The 13,303-nt window shown below is 48.7% G+C and overlaps 1 protein-coding gene across 4 annotated transcripts in view; it reads right to left on the reverse strand.

Moving 5' to 3' along the window:
- The window catches only part of LOC111162387 (interleukin enhancer binding factor 3), a 30,935-nt gene extending 20,345 nt beyond the window's left edge, over window positions 1-10,590 (reverse strand). For all 4 annotated transcript variants that reach the window (XM_022526773.1, XM_022526772.1, XM_022526775.1 and 1 more), the window contains exon 1: window positions 10,447-10,590. The gene's annotated coding sequence lies outside the window, so the exon portion shown is untranslated. The remainder of the gene's footprint in view (window positions 1-10,446) is intronic.
- Window positions 10,591-13,303: the final 2,713 nt, after the last annotated feature.

Consider the following 13,303-nt stretch of genomic DNA (forward strand, 5'->3'; position numbering starts at 1 on the left):
TCAAAGGCTATGCTGTGGGAGGGCTGGGGAGAGGAGTGAACCTCTGGGCTCCGCTCTGTCACCAAATGGGAGCTTCCGCACACATCTAGGCTTGCCTGTCCAGCCACTAGCCATGTGGCCCTCAAGTTTCCTTGTTCCTTCTACACCTGTGACCCAGATACGGCCCCTCTACCTTTGCAGGAGGATTGAAAATTAAACAGGTCAACCCACAGAAAGCAAGCAGCACAAACCCCATGGACCCTTCGCAACGGCACCAACTTCTTCTACCAACGAGATCTCCATTTGCCAGGTTGCCCTGGGAGGCTAAGCAGTGAGTGACACACAAAGTGCATCCCGTATGAAAAAGTTCCCATTCCTTCACTTGGGAACATGGATATCAAGGCTGTGTTCAAAAAGAATGCTTTACCTGTTAGGCAGTATTTAAGATAAATTACCATTGCAAGTACATTCCTGGTATCTGCTCTACAACACCCCAGGGAGGCAGGCGGTGGAGATGGGGACGGAGATAAAACGGGATGGTGCAGTGCTGACCACTGCTGAAGCTGGGAGACGGGTATGTTGGGATTCACTTGTGATGTCTGAAAACTGCCATCCCGGTTTTTTCTTTAATTGCAGAACGGACTTACGTACTCCTTATAAAAGCGCAGCCACGGCAGGTCATTCAAAAATTCAACCAACACTCAGATACCCAGAATCTCAACCGAGAAGCAGACTCCGAGAAATTACAGCCCACTGGAGACACGGCCATGCCAGACGGCCCCCACTCCTGGCCACGTCGACGCCGGGACCGCATCCTTCTGAGTAGTGAAGGCTGATGCTCCAACCGTGCTGATTTACTCAACACGTATTTAGCACGTACTTTCTCCACACAAAGCCCCAGGGTTGGCTTCCAGGACAGTGACAGACACGTCAGACAAGGGCCTTGCCCCTGTGGACCTGGCTGGCTGGCACAATGTAGAAAAGAAACTCCTGCCTTCCGAGCCCAACAAGGTGCCAGGAGCCAACATCTCACCGCACACTTACCAGCTCCCTGTGCTACGCTCCGCCGCCACCACGAACATCAAATGCGGAGACTTTAAAAACAACAGAACTGGGGCGCCTGGGTGGCTCAGTGGGTTGAGCCGCTGCCTTCGGCTCAGGTCATGATCTCAGGGTCCTGGGATCGAGTCCCGCATTGGGCTCTCTGCTCAGCAGGGAGCCTGCTTCCCTCTCCCTCTGCCTGCCTCTCTGTCTACTTGTGATCTCTCTCTGTCAAACAAATAAATAAAATCTTAAAAAAAAAAAAAAATAAATAAAAACAACAGAACTTAAACCAAGGCTTCAGAAGGCTAAGAGTTTTTCATTCCAGGTTTTACAGACCTGATATTGTCTAACTTTCTAAAAGGAGCTCCCCAGAGAGATGGCTGATTCAGCACCTCACCCCGGAACTGTGGGAGCCTGGTCATTTGCACATCAGAAAGCAAGGAAGCAGGGCGCCTGTGTGGCTCAATCTTTTAGCGCCTGCCTTCAGCTCAGGTCATGATCCCAGGCTTCTGGGATCGAGCCCCACATCAGGCTTCCCACTTGGTGGGAGACCTGCTTCTCCCTCTCCCACTCCCCCTCCTTGTGTTCCCTCTCTCTCAGTGTCAAATAAATAAATAAATAAATAAATTTTTAAAAAGCAAGGAAGTGCTTGGACATTAACACAAGTCCAAAGGACAAGGAGTTGACTTGTAAAGGTTCCCATCAGCTACATTTGGAGCAATGGAATACAAAAGGAAAAAAAAAAAAGAAAGAAACATAAAATGCAGGGCGCCTGGGTGGCTCAGTGGGTTAAGCCTCTGCCTTTGGCTCGGGTCATGATCTCAGGGTCCTGGGACCGAGCCTCGCGTGGGGCGCTCTGCTCAGCAGGGAGCCTGCTTCCTGTTCTCTCTCTGCCTGCCTCTCTGCCTACTTGTTATCTCTCTGTCAAATAAATAAATAAAATCTTTAAAAAAGAAAGAAAGAAACAAACAAACATAAAATACTGCCATATGTATGAAGTTCCAGAACAGCCAAACTGCTCAGCAGTTGCCCCGGACAGGTGGTGGCAGGGACATCTGGGAAGGGTGCTTTCAGAGTGACGGTCACGGTCTACATCTTGGTAGGGATGGAGCGTACGCAGTGGTCAAAATTAAACGGTATAGTGAACATGTGTGCATTATTTAAAACAAAACAAAACAAACAAAAAAAACCCAACTATAACTAAATACTGGACTCTAGTTAATACTTAGATAGTATTGCAGATAGTACTGCAATTTTTGGCCACTCTGAAAGGCATCATAAGGATAAAGTGGATTATATGCCAGAGGCATCCAGCAGATGCATACATAAATAAAAGTGAACTGAACAATGACCAGAACAGACGGAGAGATGTATGAGACAAAACTGGAGCCAAATGTCCACGGCAGAACCTAGGCTATACCCACAGGCAGCTGCTCACTTTAAAACTCTGTCACCTTCGGTGTATATTTGAAAATTTTCATCCTAAAACATTATAAATATATAATCAAAACTGATTCCGCACCAAAAATGTACATAAAAGCTCGAGTCTGTAATAATACTTAATAAAACCCCCAGAACCTAACTTGCCACCACGGGAGGGGTCCATCCCAGCTCCCTACTCTGAAAATGGTGAAGAGGGACTGAAGCCCGCCCACAGCTGAGGTGGGCATCGCAACTCAGAACGAACGCCATCCGACAAAGAGAAACAGGGAGTAGAAGATCACTCTTCTACCAATGGGTAAAAAGATACTGTGTCACGGGACGCCTGGGTGGCTCAGTGGGTTAAGCGTCTGCCTTCAGCTCAGGTCATGATCCCAGGGTCCTAGGCTTGAGCCCCACATCAGGCTCCCTGCTCACTGGGGAGTCTGCTTCTCCCTCTCCCTCTGCCTGCCACTCCCCCTGCTTATGGGCACAGGCAATGGTTCTCTCTCTTTCAGGCAAATAAATAAAATCTTAAAAAAAAAAAAAAAAAAAAAAAAAGATTGTGTCAAAGGAAATGAGCCCATCAAAAGTACCTCACAGACATACACACGCCCCCAAATGCACCTGCCATCCAGCATGGAGGCCTCCATCTGCCGCCTTCACCATTAAAACTGGAACGTGGGTGCACCTTTGCTGAGGCGGCTGCAGCCCCTGATCTTCCTCTGCTCCGAGCGGCAGGCCCCAGAAGGAACCCCTGAAGAGACCCACTGGGCTATGACTGGCTGTGACCATCACACCTGGCCCACACCTGTGGAACATTCAGCCCTGGAGCCCTCCTCCTTTAGACCGGGCCTTGGTGGTGATGCCTCCTGACTCAGGGGCACAGAATTATATGAGCTAAAACAAACGCTAAAAACTGGAGACAATGCTCCTTTGCAGGGCAGCAAATCCGGTCTCCGTTGTCTCTATGAACCCGGATCCGTCATCCCAGCCGGCTTTTTCAGAAGCCAGCTGCTCTGGTCTTGAATACCAGGGCATCCAACTCATTAACAGACATAGGGGTCTTCTGGGCAAGCAGAAACCCCCTTTCCAAGATTTTTAGCGAAGAACACTGTTGGCGGGAAGCCCCCAACACCCACCTACCCATAAGCAACACTCCACTGGCTCGTACCAATCAAACTTTAAACAGAAGACGCTCCTGCAACCACCTTTATGATTCAAAACTGGGGCATAAGGAAGCCCAATTTTTCCCAGCCCAGCTTCTATGAAAAGAAGCCAAAGCAAGGAACGGCTGGAGAGTGAAGAACCGGGGTTTTAAACGTGAACTTTGTGTGGCTGGGGATGTTCTAACAGGGATCAGGTTTCTTTCTTCTCGAATCCAGCCACTCACAGCATGCAGAGTTATGGAAGTTTAAACCACAAAACCTTTCTCTTGCAGTGTGATGACCACCTCTCTGACCTCTTGCTAATTAGAATGTGACATATGTAGCACTTGCTGTTGGAAAAAGAAACACGCCCACATCAGCTGCGTGGATCAACAACTGTTTATAGAATGAATGGACAGGTGTAGTGGCAACGCCCTCACAGGTACGGCCCCGCCTATCTTCCAGAGCGGATACCTCCTCTGCCAGTGTATTTCCCCGAGTTCCTACCGCTATTCCAGAGACTCTGGGGAACTGTCTTGAAACAGACGCTCCTCTAAGAGACTGAAGAATTAGGCTCTGACATATGCGAGGATCCAAACTCCACGTCCAACTGCCCCATCTCTGGAGCTGTCCTGTCCTGGCGTGTGAGGTGAAGTACTAGACACGTGCCCCTCTTTAGTGATGTTACAAACCTCCACAGACTGACACCATTGAGGACACACAAAAGTTTAACAAAACATTTCAATCAAAAGACACCTATCTAAAATCTGGTTATGAATGCCACTCTGAGAGATTTTAAAATCCAGCACAGATCTAACACCTAGTACAGTGATTCCCAAATCTGTCTGCAATGGTATTTTTACTGATCCACAAGGAGATATAAAGTTAGGAATAAAGATTTTCACAAATATTTTCAATTTTAAAAGGCATGTCTTTTTTCCTCAAGAAGACATGGACACAAGGTACACTAATTAATTACAAAGATATTTTTCTTTACTAAATAAAAAGTTGACAAATACAGATTTTTTTCCCCTCAAAAGGTTTCTGGAACTCCACTGGTGAGACCCCGGACTCTAGGGCCACTGGTACTGTAGAGCATTCATGGATCTTGGGAGACAGAAGCCCCAGGTTTGTGCCTGCCAGGGCTCTCCAACCTAGCACCTATGGGACCTTCCAGCAAATTACCTATTCAGAGCTGGGTCAAACATGGGTCAAATGCTAGCTAAGATAAGAGTTGCAAATAGTAAGGATAAAAGGTGACTTTATGGAAAGATACTTCATTGATCATAAAACCGCAAATGCAATATATTAAAGGAGGAATTTCAACGACTCTTGGACGAACCAACAGAAATGTTTTTCAAGTCTGCCTGTGAGAGGACCTGACAGTAAAGTGTGTACCATGACTCCAAGTGGGAATTGCCAAACCTCCCTTCCAACATCCTCTTAAAGAGCCAAGGGGGTGAAGTAAGTAAGTTTAGTAACTCTTTCACACCTGGCTGGGGAGGGGGACACCCCCCACACTGGGCAACCCTTCCTTGTTGGATTTTTTTAAGTAGACTCTACACCCAGCGTGGAGCCCAACGCAGGACTTGAACTCATCACCCTGAGATCAAGACCTGAGCAGAGATCAAGCGTCAGATGCTTAATCACCTGAGCCACCCAGGTGCTCCAGATTTTTAACTTGGCATGCAATCTGTTCACTTCCCCCAAAGCATCCCCCCCCCAACCACTGCAAAGAAAATAAGACCCCTCCTCAACGGATGTGACGTATACGTGCGAATTCACAAACACGAATTATTTTAGTGGGTGAGGGCGGCACTTTTTGGTTTTTACAAAATTTTATTTTATTTAAATTAACATATACTGTATTGCTAGTTCCAGTGATTCATCAGTTGCGCGTTAGCGCCCCGTGCTCAGTACATCATGTGCCTTCATTAATGCCCACAGCACAGTTACCCCCTCCCTCTTCCAAGGGCCACCCTCTTTTAAATAAAACTTTTTTATTTTGAAGTAACTGTAGCTTCACATGCAGATGTAAGAAATAACAGAGATCAAGTGTCCTCTGCAACCACCCCCCCCACCCTCGCCTCCTGCAATGGTAACATCTTGCAAACTACATAGTATAGTATAGTATCACAACCACAACAGACATGGATACAGTCAGACACAGGCCACTGCCAGCCCCACAAGGATCCCTCCTGTTGCAAGTGACTGGCCACACTCCCCTTCCACACACCCCATATGCCTAACCCTAAAAACCACTAATCCATTCACCATTCCTATAATTTTGGCACTGCAAGACTGTTATGTATGTGGAATTGCAGAGCCTGCAACCTTTCAGCGCTGGCTTGTTTCATGCAACATAACCGCCTCAAGACTCATCCAAGTTTTGTTATCAACAGCTTGCTGCTTTTGGTTGGTGAGTAGCATTCCAGAGTATGGAAGCACCACTGTTTAACCATTTACCCACTGAAGGGCATGGCTTCCCGCTTCTGGCTATCAAGAATAAAAGTTACTATGAACATTTGTGTATACATTTTTATGTGAACATAAACATTCATTTCTTTGGGATAAATGCCCAAGAGTGAACTTGCTGGGTCACGTGGTAGTTGCCTATATGGTTTTCCAAGAAACCGCCAAGTGTTTCTCCAGAGCCGAGATTTTAAAACGAATTCAAACTAACCTCATCAAAATCAACTCGGTTCACCTTCTCCCCACTCCTGTCAGCTCACGCACCTGGTCTGGTCACTGGTGAGCCCTCACCCGGCAGCCTTTATTCCTTCCTGCAGACATTCTGCACAGGTCACCCACAGGACAAATGCTTATAAAGGGCCGCTACGAGCCATGGGGCTGGGCTGGTTATTTCCACATTGTTAACATTTGGACTGCTTTTCTGAATTATGAGTACATACCAAGAATTATTAACTAGCAAAAAATCTAAATGTACCAAGAAAAAGCCAACCTAACTTGCAACATTTTATTCTTTAAACACACACAGACTTAGTCAAGTAAGAAAAGAAGTCCAAAGGAAGCAACGGAGAACCAAGTGGCCTGGATGATTATCCCTATAAGACTGAGCTTGAACCACAGTCCTGATGAAAACAGTAAGAAGAATGGCTGTTTGGGACGTTCAAGGAAAATTACAATAGATCTCAAATTGCAAACAGCATCACTCCTCACTAATCACCTAAGATTATAAAAATAATTTGGGGGGTGCCTGGAGAGCTCAGTGGGTTAAAGCCTTTGCCTTCAGCTCAGGTCATGATCCCAGGGTCCTGGGATCGAGCCCCACATCGGGCTCTCTGCTTAGCCGGGAGCCTGCTTCTCCCTCTCTCTGCCTACTTGTGATCTCTGTCTGTCAAATAAATAAATAAAATCTTAAATAATAATAATAATAATTTGGGACAAATTTACATACTCTCATAAAAGGATGCATGCTCCGTTTTGTGACTAAATGATCCTCAATGATCCCATATGGCACACAAGAAAATGGCCTGTGGACAACAAACTCATTTTCTTGTTAAAACTAGCAGCTACATTTTCAATTTCTTCATTCCATGAACACTTAATAAGCAAAAAACTTAAATTTCAACTGGACATTGCTTTCTCAAGATATGTGAAAATACGTGACGTTAAAAGTCACTTCTAAATTTCCAATCACAATTTATAATGGGATCGCCTATAAAGTGCAACCTTGGGGAAATATCACAGGCATTTAATAGAGCATAAAATGGCAAGAAACAATTTTTACAAGTCGGTATACTGAAAAGGCTCCCTAACAAACACCTGTCCACCCCGCTTTCAATATTGTTTCTGTAACGCTACTAGCGCCACAAGAAGTCAGCACCCCCTTACCCTAAATAACAGAGCAGAGAGGGAAGCTGGTCACTTCAGATGGAACTGTCAAGCGCTGCAGCAGGAATCTGAAGGAATTTCATCCCTTCAGGGCCCCTAACCTGCTTCACTGTTCGTAGACTCCTGTCAAACCACTATCTGCCTTTAGTTTCAAATCCCTTCGCTGGAAACTGAAATCAAATTTTTTTCTCCCAGGACTTGGCTAAGATAAAAAGCACCCAATACGCATTGCCTGGAAAATCCTAACTCCCGGAGCTCCTGGGTGGCTCATGGGTTAGAGCCTCTGCCTTCAGCTCAGGTCATGATCCCAGGTGGGATCGAGCCCGGCTGAGCAGGGAGCCTGCTCCCCCCCACCCCCGCCTGTCTCTCTGCCTACTTGTGATCTCTGTCAAATAAGTAAATAAAATCTTAAAAAAAAAAAAAAAATCCTAACTCCCATGAAGGTTCAATCAAAGCAATATTCAGATAAAATGTCATCCCTCTGGGAGACACACATGCATTTAATACCAGATAGTGACATTTACAGTTCGAAACTGCACAAGGTTCATCAACTTACTGACAAAATGTAAAAGGAGGGCAAATCCAAGGAGGTATAAACCCAAGTTCCTTGGGTAAGGGAATTATTCCTCTGAGTCATAAAAGGTGAAATCAGGAGGAACTGGGGAGAAGAATGAGAGAGGTAAATAAGAGGGAGTTGATCCAGCCCAAAGAAAACTTTTTTTCCTTTTTTAAAGATTTATTTATTTATTTATTTATTTGAGAGAGAGAGAAAACACAAGCAAGAGAGCACAAGCAGGGGCAGTGGAGGAGGGAGAGGGAGAACCAGGCTCCCCACCCAGCAGAGACCCAGAATCACAACCTGAGCCGAAGGCAGACACCCAACCAAGCCCCCACAGAAAACTTATAAAGAAAGCCTTTTTCAGAAAGTCATTTCCAAGCCCCACATCTTGCTACGGACAAGCCTACTGCTTACTCAAACAAAAGAGGCTTAAAGACTCACAGAAAGCTCTTTCCTCATCACTGACTCCACCTGTACCTACCTGGAGACCTTAAGCAGGGGAGCATGAAAATGAGCGCCAATGACATCCAAATATTAGCACCCGCTCTTGACAATGTAGGTTTTTGACAGGAAGAATTTAAGAAAAGGAAGAAACAGCCTTAGATTCCTCACTCTCTGTAATATGGACCTCAAAAAACAAAAACAGAAACAAAAAGCCTCTAAAATATACTAAAAGAAGTTAAAGAAAGGAATTTTTGCCTAAAGGCACAAGTTCAATCAGGAAAAAATAAAAAGTGCAAGCGATTAGGTACCACTCCGCTCCAGAAAGAGTGTGATTCCCAGGCTTGCCCGAGTTCTAGGAGAGTAGGGAAACTCTGATACACCCGCACTCGGGCTGGCAAGGCCAAGCCTGGAGGTAACTGCCAGCCTCCAATCAACTCCAAACACTAGGGCCTGCAGAGATTCCATTCACAAATCCCAGGGTTCAGGATCTGCTCACATGGCCAACAGACAGCTCAGGGGGAAAGACCCCAGGACTAGGGACAGTAGCACCTGCCAGTACCCCGGGGCCTGTTTTTCTCTTTTCCAGCTGTTATTGAGTTTCTGGTTCCCACACTTCATTCACAGCCTCACTGGCTGCTGTTACCTACATCCCACAAGACCACACACAAAGCATAGTGGCAGCAATGTGAGCAATCCGCAGAGATTCCCAACCACGACTCTCTGAGGAAAAAAAAAAAAAAAAGTCTGCAGCCCTAAATTTGAGTCCCAACTCTGGGTGCACCTTAGGTTTTCCTGTGGAACCCAAATCTGCCACCAGGCCACTCACTTTAAAGAGGAGAGAATCCTAAGCAATCGGGGAAAAGATTCAGACCACTGAAACACCTAAGTCCTGAAAAGGAAGGCTTCTCAGGGAAATGGGCACTCCCTTACTCACCCTTCATGTCCCCTGAGCAGAATCCCAAGCAACGGGTCAATTTTGTAAATACTGAGAAGAGATGGCTTATCTCCCCGCAAGTTCTGAACTGGGGGAGAGCATGCTGATCACTGTACATCCCAGATAACTCATCCAGGCGCAGTATTAACTGGGGCAGAACTTTAATTCAGTCCCTCAACTACGTGAGAAAATAATGTAGAAAATCGTTTTAAGCTCTCATGTTTGGGTCACAATCTTGCAAGTTTCAGCATACCCAAATATCGCACCAGATCACCATTTTGAGGGAGGATGCAAATCCTAAGCAATCTGGAGAAAATTCATCATCAGTGAAACACCTGAACTAAAGAAAGGGAAAGCTTAAACCCTCCGCCAAGAATGGGTCCTGATCTGGGGAGGCCTGGCTGACTACAGATTTGGGAACCCCATGCACCGACAAAGGCCTCCTAGGCAATCAGCGTGGGAACGGAGTTTCTGGGAGGAGGTCCGCGTCTCCACGCCATGTAAGGACAAAGGCGGCGACATTTCCCGCCTCGGGAACCTGGGACTCTCCTGGAACCCGGGAAGGGACTGGGACAAAGACTAAAAAGGAACGAGGAGTGGGGTCGCCCCTGCCGCGCCAGCCAGGATGCTACCGGCCAAGGGGGGTGTGTGCTCCCGGCACGTGCGCGCGTGCGCGCGGGGCGCCGCAACAGACAAAGCCGGGCCCGGGGGACTCGGCGGCGGGGGGCCCGGTGCGCGCGCACCCCCCGCGCGAGGCGCCGCCGCCGGCCGAGGGGCCGCGAGGGGGGGCGGATGCGCGCGCACCGGGCCCTCGCCGCCGCCGCCGCCGCCATTTTGTTTCCTCGGCACAATGGGGGAGAGTAACGGCCGAGCGCGGGAGCGAGACTGGCGAGGGAGGAATGAGACAAGCGCTGGGGCGAGGGAACCGGGCGTAGGCGGGGAGCGCGGGGCGCCTGAGGCCCTGTCACCGCGACCCCTCAGCCCGGCCCGCGCTGAGTGGGAGGACTGGCGGGGGGAGGGGCAGAGGCGGGAATGGGCCCCGCCGCCGCCACATTGACGCTTACCTTGTCGGCGTTCCCTTCCCCGACCGCAACCGCCGCCACCGCCCTCCTGCCACAGCCCGCCGGGGTCTCCCCCCAAAAGCCACGCGGTGCGCACCGGGCTGCTGAGTCCAACTGCAATGGCGAGAAGAGGAGGAGGAGGAGCCGGGGCCGGGGGCGAGCGGGCGGGCGGGCGCGCGCCGGGGAGGTGCGGGCCACGTGATCGGCTGGAGCCCCGCCCCCTGCCGCCGCGTTGCCGCTCGACGCAGGCCGAGCCGGGGAGGGAGGGAGCGACGAAAAGAGATAAGGCGGGCTTCAGTCACGTGGCAGGAGCGCAGCCGTTGCGTTTTTGGTCACGTGGCATAGAAACATCACCTCTTTTCGAGGTCTTGATCATGTGATAGTGGCTTACGCCGAGGGTTCCTTAGCCACGTGACAAGGACTTCGGCCCGTCCCTTTGCTGTATTGGTAGGTCTGCGTCATGTGATGTGTTCGCCGCTCTTTTTTTAATGGCGATTTTAAGCGGCATTACCACGTGACGGAGGTCGAGGGGCGGAGTCGCCCCTGCTGCGAGTTAATGCGCCTGCGCGGCTGCCATCTTACGCCAGTCGCTCAGTGTACGTTGGCGGAAACTGCTGGTAGAGCCCGGCACGTGAGTATCCTCAAAGTGGCCGGATTTCGGTCGCGGAGGTTCGGCATCTATCCGAGGTTACCTGGCGCGGCTTCTTACCCTCTCCCTGCGTCTCTCGCTAGAGGCGGAGAAGACCTGAGATGCGGGTGTCAGCAACAGCCGGACAGATCTTGTTGCTGCCCCGGGACCGGCGCCGGTGAGCGCTACAGTTTCTTGGTCCTGCAAACCCCGCAGTGTAGCGTCTGGCCGCCCTGCCGGACCCGGCGTCCAAAGGGCAGAACCGAGCTGCTAGGGATCTTCTAGTCCTTTCACAGGTAGGGTAATTGAGGCCCCGCTGGAGGATTCACATCCCGCTCGTGGGAGAACGGGGTCTGCGGTCACACGCTCGGCCAACCACAGCTCAGGGTTGTTAAGGCACCGGGGACCGAGCTCCTTCTCTTTTCAAGCCCGTTGTTGTTGCATCCTCCCGGCGTTTCGTGAGATTGCCGATGTGCATACAATCTGCCTAAAGTCAGCCCCGCTCCCCTCCGGTGTCAGAATCAAGCTGGCGCTTGACAGGCGTCGTTACTAGGCACGTTGTCATGTTCGAGGCTGTTCAGAAACTGCCGGGACTTGGAACAAGGACTTACTGAAAAGGTTTCTTTCTTGAAAGTGAGAAGCCATTCAAGAGTTATCGGCATAGTAATGGATTTTCCTAGCAAAAATGTAGGATGTAAGCGCCTTTGTTAAGAATGCAAACCCACTGTCTGCTCTGGGTTTGAGTCCCTCGGTGTCACCAAAAACAGCCCACTTCTCTTGACCCTGCGTTTCCTTATCTACGAAATGGTAACGATTTTTCTTTAAAGCACTTGGCACAATTCTGTGTGCAGAATAAATGCGTCAAAATGATAACTATTATTAAAAAGGTAAAATGTAAAAATGTTACAGAAATGGGTGCATACTGTATCTACTGCTTTGCTTTTCTATTTACATTTTATTTAGGGTTTTGAGCAGATAATCCGTTCACCTGATACAAAGTGTCAAATGTTCAAGAGTGTGAGGGGACTATATCTGCCTCCTCTTCTTAGCAGCCAGTGTTCAGCTTTGCGTGTATCTCTACAGCTGTGTTCTATTCACGGAGAGGCTTAGATACTTATTTTTGATGTTTTTCACACAAGTGGTAGACATTTTGCATCTTGCTTTTTTCCCCCCGTGTTTGGAGATCTTTCCTAAATAGAGCTTGAGACTGAAGAAAGTTCTGGTAAGATTAAGGGGCAATGCATTCAGTAGAATTGGTTAAAGTAAATTCAGATTGTTTACGGTCCTCCTGATGAGTAAGGTGTTAACTGGCTTTAACCTGTTAAGAGACCAGCCGTTCCCCATACTTCAAGGCACGGCTGGGCTGGGTGTAACTTGACTAAGCTAACAGCGCTACCAAGTGGCAGAACAGGGAAGGTCTTCTAGTTTTCTGACTTCCCAAGTCCATAGATGGTTCTTGGGAGGGGCCAGAGATTAGATTTCTCAAGAACTTGCTTTTGAGGCTCTCAAGGCAGGCCCTGTCAGGACGGCCCCAAACTCAGCAAGGGGTAGATAGGATCATGGTTATAACCAAAGGCTTTAGATCAACCTGCAGTCTTCACAGAGGGCCGAGGACAGCTTTGATTCAGTCTTAAGGCTTTGTTTGCTAAGGATGCACGAAATGAGTGCCGGGGAAGCTGGTGTGGTTCTCATTGTTAACCTGTAGGACTGGTGGCTTGTCCAACCTCGATTTTGTAGTAAGAGCTGCTGCACAGCAGTTGAAGTGTCAAGGAAACCAGACTCCCTTAGATAGTGTGTTCTGGGGGCGCCTGGGTGGTGCCATCGGGTTTCTGACTCTTGGTTTCCACTCAGGCCATGACCTCATGGGTTTTGAGATCAGGCCTGGAGTCAGGCTCCACACTTCATGGGGAGTCTGCTTGAAAATTCCCTCCCTCTGTGCCTCTCCCAACTCTCACATGCATGTGCATGCTCGTGCTCGCTTGCTCGCCTGCTTTCTCTCTCAGATAAGTAAAGTTAAAAAAAAAAAAAAAAGTATGTTCTGCTGGAGCCACCCCAACCCCATCCACCAGGAGTGGCAGGATAAGTTTTCTGCCCCATCTTCTGACAAGCCACATCCATCGTGCTCCTTGTCTGTATTCTCTCCGTGGTCACCATGCAAGATTGAAGTTCCAAGGTGCCACCTGTCCCCTCTTATTCCTTCATCTCCATCCTGACCCAGTCTTCCACTACTGA

The sequence above is a fragment of the Enhydra lutris genome, unplaced genomic scaffold, assembly GCF_002288905.1.
Source record: "Enhydra lutris kenyoni isolate GAN:26980312 unplaced genomic scaffold, ASM228890v2 scaffoldscaffold92, whole genome shotgun sequence".
Classification (NCBI taxonomy): domain Eukaryota; kingdom Metazoa; phylum Chordata; class Mammalia; order Carnivora; family Mustelidae; genus Enhydra; species Enhydra lutris.